The sequence below is a fragment of the Hemibagrus wyckioides genome, linkage group LG21 (assembly GCF_019097595.1).
Source record: "Hemibagrus wyckioides isolate EC202008001 linkage group LG21, SWU_Hwy_1.0, whole genome shotgun sequence".
NCBI lineage: Eukaryota > Metazoa > Chordata > Actinopteri > Siluriformes > Bagridae > Hemibagrus > Hemibagrus wyckioides.
The window spans coordinates 14,770,960-14,778,559 of record NC_080730.1 but is presented as its reverse complement, the minus strand read 5'-3'; positions in this window follow the sequence as shown (position 1 = coordinate 14,778,559).

The window sequence follows — 7,600 nt, the reverse complement described above, 5'->3', positions numbered from 1 at the left end:
ACTAGTTAGTGCTGGTTTATACTAGTTAGTACTGGTTTATACTAGTTAGTGCTGGTTTATATTAGTTAGTGCTGGTTTATACTGGTTCTGAAGGTCGCAAGATTTGGATTATCTTTTGGCATTTTTGCTACACCCCTGTTTCGGATTTCTCTGTACTCCACTACTGGATTTCACTCCTACACCGACTCTACAGCGCAGCGATGATGAACTTCGGGGGAGGAGCCGAGCCTCAGCACCCGGATGGAGCGGACTGTACGACCCCTGCAACGGTGAGTTACTGAGTTTCCTCTTTTTCACTTAAGTATAAAGTCTTTTAAACACCGCGTTATTGCAACAAACCGCAATCAGGAATATCGTTTTATATGATTAGATGGTTTTGAGAAATTCTGTTCAGCTAATCGCTTTACGTACACGATCAGTATGCTAAAGCTAGCGGACAAAACGGCAGACTCCAGTGAAACGAGCAGGGAAGAAGAAAACAGTGTTCATGTTTTCAGATATGTTAACATCAGCTTTTCATAAAAGTCCCAATGTTTACTTAACGTTTGCTAAAGTTTACTAAGTCAAGCCGAGGAGTGTTAGCAAAGATTAGCTAGACGGCTAGTTAGCATGTAGCTAAGTAATAGTTTTTCAGTGTTCATAGTTTTCTTTTTTGATGGAGTGAATAGAATAAGTTAAAATACTTACAATATCATGAAGTAACTTATTATTTTAAGGATTTTTCATTGTCCGTGTTTGTCGAGTTGTTAAAGCGGAGAGAGAAAGGGGCTGTGAGGAAAGGCAGCTAGCTGAACAAAACCAATCGGTACAAATAAATGGAGCTAGTGTGGCAATGTAGAGTGCAGCTTAGGCAAAAATATCAAGCTGTTTGTTTCAGTTCTGTTCAGCAAGACTTTGTTTATAGCTGTCGTGAATAAAATAGTTAGGAGTAGTGTAATTTACGATAAAGGGCGAATTTTTGAGAGGAGACACAATTGGACTCAAAGGGGATGTGAACCACTGGAGTAAGAAACTGCTAAATGATGCAAGATGGCGGCGCGTGCAGAACGCGAGGCTCAGCGTCTCACCAGTTTTTGCATTTTAGCAGTTGTTTTTTTTTTTTTATTCCTTGCCGGTTTGTTCAGTAACAGCCTTGCTTTAACATTCTACAGCAGGCAAGAACTTTTAGACATTGGATTACACCATTCTGTTACTTCTATCGCCGATCTCCGACTCATTCCAGAGATCTCCAGAACACCGGAGGCTGCTCGCTCTGCCCGGCCGGGCGGAAGTGCTCGCAGGCGGCGTCGAGACTGTAAACAAAGGTGGGGGAAGCGTGGCGGGCTAAGGGCTAAGCTAAAGCTTACGCCGCATCGGCTCTCTTTACCCAGCATTTTCCTCGCTAATGTTCGGTCACTGGTCAACAAAATGGACGAGCTACGACTGCACATATTCAGCAATAAGACGATTATGGACTCAAACATCATGATTTTCACAGAAACATGGTTGAATAGCGGCATTCCGGATAGCGCTATTGAGCTAGCTGAACGCTATGTTTTCCGGGCAGACAGGACAGCAGAGGACACCGGTAAGACCAGAGGTGGAGGACTGTGCATTTATATAAACAAATCTTCTTGTACAGACTCTGTTATCACTAGGAGACACTGCTCGCCTAATCTGGAATTTATTATGGTTAAGTGTAGACCCTTTTATCTGCCCAGAGAATTCACATCAACCATTGTTACTGCTGTGTACATTCCACCAGATGTTAATGCCAAGATTGCAATGAAAGAACTACATGCAGCCATTAGCACACAACAGTCAACCCATCCAGATGCTGCTTTTATTGTTGCGGGTGACTTTAACCACTCCAGCTTAAAAACAGTGCTCCCTAGATTTCACCAGCACGTTTCCTTCCACACCAGAGGAAATAAAACCCTGGACCATGTTTATTCCAACATACCTGGAGCTTACAAGGCTACCCCCTCCCCCACCTGGGACAATCGGATCACCTCTCTATGTCCCTCTCCCCTGCATATTTACCACTCCTCCAACATGTGGGACCAACAGTAAAGACAATCAAAGTGTGGCCAGTGGGGGCAGACACTGAACTTCAGGACCGGTTCAACACACCGACTGGAGCATGTTTGCCACTCAGGCGACCTGTGGTTCCCACTTGGATATTGAAGGCTACGTTTCCTCTATACTGGATTACATTAACACCACGACAGACAGCGTCACCACCCAGAAACAGATCACCATGTACCCAAATCAGAAGCCTTGGATGAACAAAGAGGTTCGCCTCTTACTGAAGGCCCGTAACGCTGCCTTTCGATCTGGTGATACACAGGCCTACAGTACAGCCAGGGCCAATCTGAAGCGGGGCATTAAGATAGCCAAGTACTGCTACAAGCTGAGTATTGAAGAACACTTCTCCAACTCCAATCCCCAGCAGATGTGGCAGGACATTCAGGCCATTAGCAACTACAGGCCCATCAACCCTTCACCCCCATCTACTGATATCTCCTTTCTCAATGAGCTAAACAACTTCTATGCTCGCTTTGAAAGGGATAATCTGGAGCCAGCAATCAAATCGAGCTCCCAGCAGACTTCCAGCCACTCACATTCTCCACTAATGACATCAGTGCAGTACTAAGCAGGATCAATGCAAGGAAAGCAGCAGGGCCTGATGGTATCCCCAGGCGTGTCCTCAGAGCATGTGCTGGGGAGCTGGCGGGGGTCCTAACAGACTTATTCAACCTGTCTCTAGCCCAAGCTGTCTTCCTGCCACCCTTGACCCTCATCAATTTGCTTACCGTCAGAACAGAAGCACGGAGGACGCAGTTTCCACAGCGCTGCACTCAGTCCTCTCCCACGTGGACAATAAAGACACCTATGCCAGAATGCTTTTCCTGAGTTTAGTTCAGCGTTTAACACTGTCATCCCTTCCAAGTTAGTCACCAAACTTGGAGACCTGGGCATCAATGCATCACTTTGCAACTGGCTTCTGGACTTTCTGACCAACACGCCCCAGCATGTTCGGATAGATTGCCAATGCTCTTCCACCCTCATCCTTGGCACCGGAGTACCACAAGGCTGTGTGCTGAGTCCCTTCCTCTACTCTCTCTTCACCTATGACTGCAAGCCTGTACATAGTTCCAACACAATTATCAAGTTTGCAGATGACACCACAGTGATTGGACTCATCAAAGACAACGATGAGTCAGCTTATAGAGAGGAGGTGGACCGTCTAGCTGCGTGGTGTGCTGGCAACAACCTGCTGCTCAACACTGCGATGACCAAGGAGCTCATAGTGGACTTCAGGAAGGAGAAAGGTGACACACACACACACCTATTCATCTCAATGGAGAGGTGGTGGACCGTGTCACTAGCTTCAAATTCCTGGGTATGCACATCTCCGAGGATCTCTCTTGGACTACCAACAGCTCCAGTCTCCAGTCTTCTTCCTGAGGGCTCTGAGGAAGAACCATCTCTCTTCAGATATCATGGTGAACTTCTACTGTTGCACTATCGAGAGCATCCTGACCAGCTGTATCACTGTCTGGTATGGGAACTGCACTGTGTCAGCCTGGAAAGCGCTGCAGAGGGTGGTGAAAACTGCCCAATGCATCGTAGGAGTTCCACTTCCTAAGATCGAGGACATTTACAGGAAGCATTGTCTCACCAGAGCATGCAAAATCATAAAGGACTTTTATCACCCTGCCAATAGACACTTTGCCCTCCTGCCTTCTGGGAGGCACTACAGGAGCCTCCGGACCAAGACTAGCAGGTTTAGGAACAGCTTTTTCCCCCACAGCTGTTTCTTTGCTGAACTCTGCCTCCACCCGATCACACACACATTGACTGAGCACATTATTATCAGTGTATATAACCTTTTTCTGTATATAACCCTTTCTATATACAGTTTACATATACAAATTATTTATCATAGTATACAATATCTTCCTCATTGCACACATCTAAATCATTGCACTCATTGTACATAACTTCTCTGTATACTGTTTACATATTTAATTATTATCATGGTATACAATACCTTCTTTATTGCACCACTACAATCATTTGCACTCATTGCATTTACCTCCCACTGTATACTGTTTATATACTGTTATATATGCAATTCGTTGCCTTGTACCCACATGTGCAGTGACAATAAAGTTGAATCTAATCTAATCTAATCTAATCTAATCTAAAGTAATAGACTGTAATAGAAATGTATTTTAATCTGCATTTTTTGGGGGAAGATATTTTTAAGCATTGAAATAAATGCACAGTGTGACTAACAGTGAAGCCGTGATACTGGAGGAGCCCTGTATAACACCTATAAATGCAGCTAAAATGTAAATACTGAGTTTTTAATGCACTGTTATAGGAAGATTGCAGTAATATAACTTGTGTAAATACTTCTTGTTTTGATAGTGAGGCTTTCCTGCTTTACAAAACATACACAGTGCTATTAAAATAAGGTTTTCTGCTTCCTTTTATGAGATGTTATTAGATGTGTTTCATTGTCTGTTCATCTTCTTTGACACAGGGAGACGGAGGGAGACGTTCTTGTTTCCACAAGATGAGCTCAACTACAACAGAGAGCTCAGCGCTAACGAGGACGACAACAGCCGACCTGCTCAGCAAAATGAAGCTGGAGATGGTGGTGAACATGAGGTGTCAACGAGGAACCTGTCCCCTGATAGAAGCCCATCCCCACCTGTGAGAGGCCTCTCTCCTCCCAGGACCATCCCCTGTCTGGACCCCATCCCCTGTGAGCAGTCCATCCCCACTCTGGACCCCATCCCCTTTGAGGAGGCCACCACCTTCAGGGAGTCCACAGCCTTCAACAGTTCCTTTGCCCCAGCCTTATTTCAATATCGACATCCACAACATTGTGGCTGGTATGTACTATGCTCCTGCCACAATGATAACTCCTGTCCCACGCCAGGGCATAAGGAGGAGGCGGGACGAAGAGGATGGCAATCAAGAAGCCCCTCTGAGTAGACGGCAGCGTGTGGATCCTGATGGGGAGGTGGAGTTCATCAGGACGCCTGGACTTGAGGATTTAGAGAGTTTAATCAGTCACATATACAGTGAATTTACACAAGCTACTAATGCTACAATTAGTCTGTTTCTTCACAAATTAACTAGCTAACTAACTCACAGGTTTATTAACTTTTAAGCATTAGAAAGAAAGGAGAGAAAAATTTACAAGGTCTCTCTCTCTCTCTCTCTCTCTCTACTACCTTATAAATTTGGCCATTTTAATGTTTTACATTTAACAGAAAATATTAGTTGTAATTAAACTTACATGAAACTAATTTATTGCAGAACCTGTGGATTTGCTGGGAGAATCGTCAGATACTCCCTCAGTCCTCCAGGTATGTGTCAGTAAAATATTTTAACTACATTTGAAACGTGTAGGCCGCTTTTGTCTAAGTGTGTGTGTGTCTGTGTGTCTGTGTCTGTGTGTCTGTGTCTGTGTGTCTGTGTCTGTGTGTCTGTGTGTGTGTGTCTGTGTGTGTGTGTGTGTGTGTGTGTCTTAAGGTTGTTGAGCCAATTCTGCCGCAGCTACCCACAGAAACTCACTCCACATCTTCAGCTGTTGTTCTGGTAACCAAACCTGTCATTTATTTACTAAATCTGATCTCTGGATTTTACAAGTGACAGAATGTTTGAAAGTGTTAGTGTGAAACTGCTCTGATAAAAAACACTGATCCTCATCTTCTTTTCACAGCCCCTCAGTGCTGGTGAGCTGAACAGCACCTGCTGTAATGTTGAGTACAACACTGCAGACTCCTCCAACTCCCAGTCTGGGGTATTGTACAGTGCTGCAGCTGAGATACAAACACACACACATCCTTCTTTACAAGTTCTAATGTTTAGTTTGGTTTCTCTATTTCTAGGCAGTGGATGTTAAGGGATACTTCCTCGGGATGATAAGGGGTCCTGAGAGCCGTTTTTGCTGGTTTAAAACCACCAAGACGCGCTACTTCGACCAGCTGGTAATCACCATCTTTGTTACTCTGATGAAGAGAATTGATATTAATGATTATTAGATGAACACTTTTGAGAAGTAGATCTTGAGTTTCAGCTAATTGTCATTTGCAGGGATTCCCTTATCAGACCACCATCGAGGACCATTTCACTGCCATACAGGTGAGGGATTATCTGTTGTGGCATCACAAAACTTTTGTTAGTTGCAGTGACTAATTGTGTTCACTTCAAATTGTTCTCTTAAGGCTGAATATGGGAAGGTTGCAGAGTTCCTTTCCTGTAACTGGGTGGAAACCATCATGGAGCCACTTGAGGATTATGTGGTAAATTTATTGCAATGTCATGAAGTCTTTATTGTAGATAGTAACTCTTGGAATTTTGTACACATATGGGTCTGCAGTGTACATTTTTATATATTTTTTTTTAATTTAACAGCAAACCTTTAAAAAGGTGTCCTGCACGTTCCTGCATGTGACTAAAGATGGTCAGGTGAACACCTCCACCTGGGAGCAGGAGCAGGTTGACTCTCCCCACAGTGATTCAGAGGAACAGTACGACTCTGAGGTAATTCTGTGTTTCAGACCTGATGTGTATCTACAGATGCTGCTATTCCCCTGAATGGGAGGCTGTAACATTTACTGTGTGAGTTTTAATGATTTATTGCTAATGTGTCTTGCAGGAGAGTGAGGAGAGCCTTAGCCAAGAGGAGATGGAGGTGCCCTTTACTTGGTACGCTTCTCTTCACAGTTTAATGGTATAAAGGTGTAATGTATGTTTAATACACTAAGCATGTAAATCTTTTGTTTCTTAGGGACCGTCTTACAGAGAGAGGGGTAACTGATATCGGCCTGAAGCTGCATGCTCTCCGTGAGGCGTTCGCTGTGAGTAAAACCTTTGTTTAGCTGCTGTTTTTGCTCAGGGGAAGTTCACTCTGCTTTAACTTATATTATGTGCTGTCTTCTATTCAGGTTCATCTTACCTGCATCCACAATCAGAACTTCTTGTTCCTTATGGGGAAGAAGATTGTGATGCGTCTGGCAGCAGTTAACACCCAGGTGACTTCAGAATGATGATAGACTGTTTCCTTGTGCAAAATAACACAAGGAGTAGTTTTAATATCCCTCATCCCTCATAGAGCGTCCCTTATCAATCTATCCCTCTATCCTTGTCTATATAGATAATGCTAATAGTAATTAGTATAAATAGTAGCTGCAAATAATATTGTTGTAAATAAACTTATAGTTGTATAGTGTTTATATAGTTTACTTTAATAAATGTTTTCATTTGCTCCTATTAGCGTCTCATTCTGATTATTTTTAGTCATCAGTATGTCTACTGTATAACTGTAATAGTGTGAATGAGAGTACATTCCTACACACCATAAAGTCTGATCATCTTTATTTGCACTGACCTTCATCAGTGATGCTGCCACTGCTGGAGCCACCACTAGTTTTAGAACATGGTTGGGAAGAAGCAGAAGACAGGGTTTCACCAATTAGAGTCTTAGGAGTTGGGGATGGCGATGGAGTCAGGGTAGGGGATGTACTCTTAGATGTGGAGGAATTCCCAGACTGAGGCCTCTTTTTCAGATCAACCTTCTGTGGAGATTGTAGGC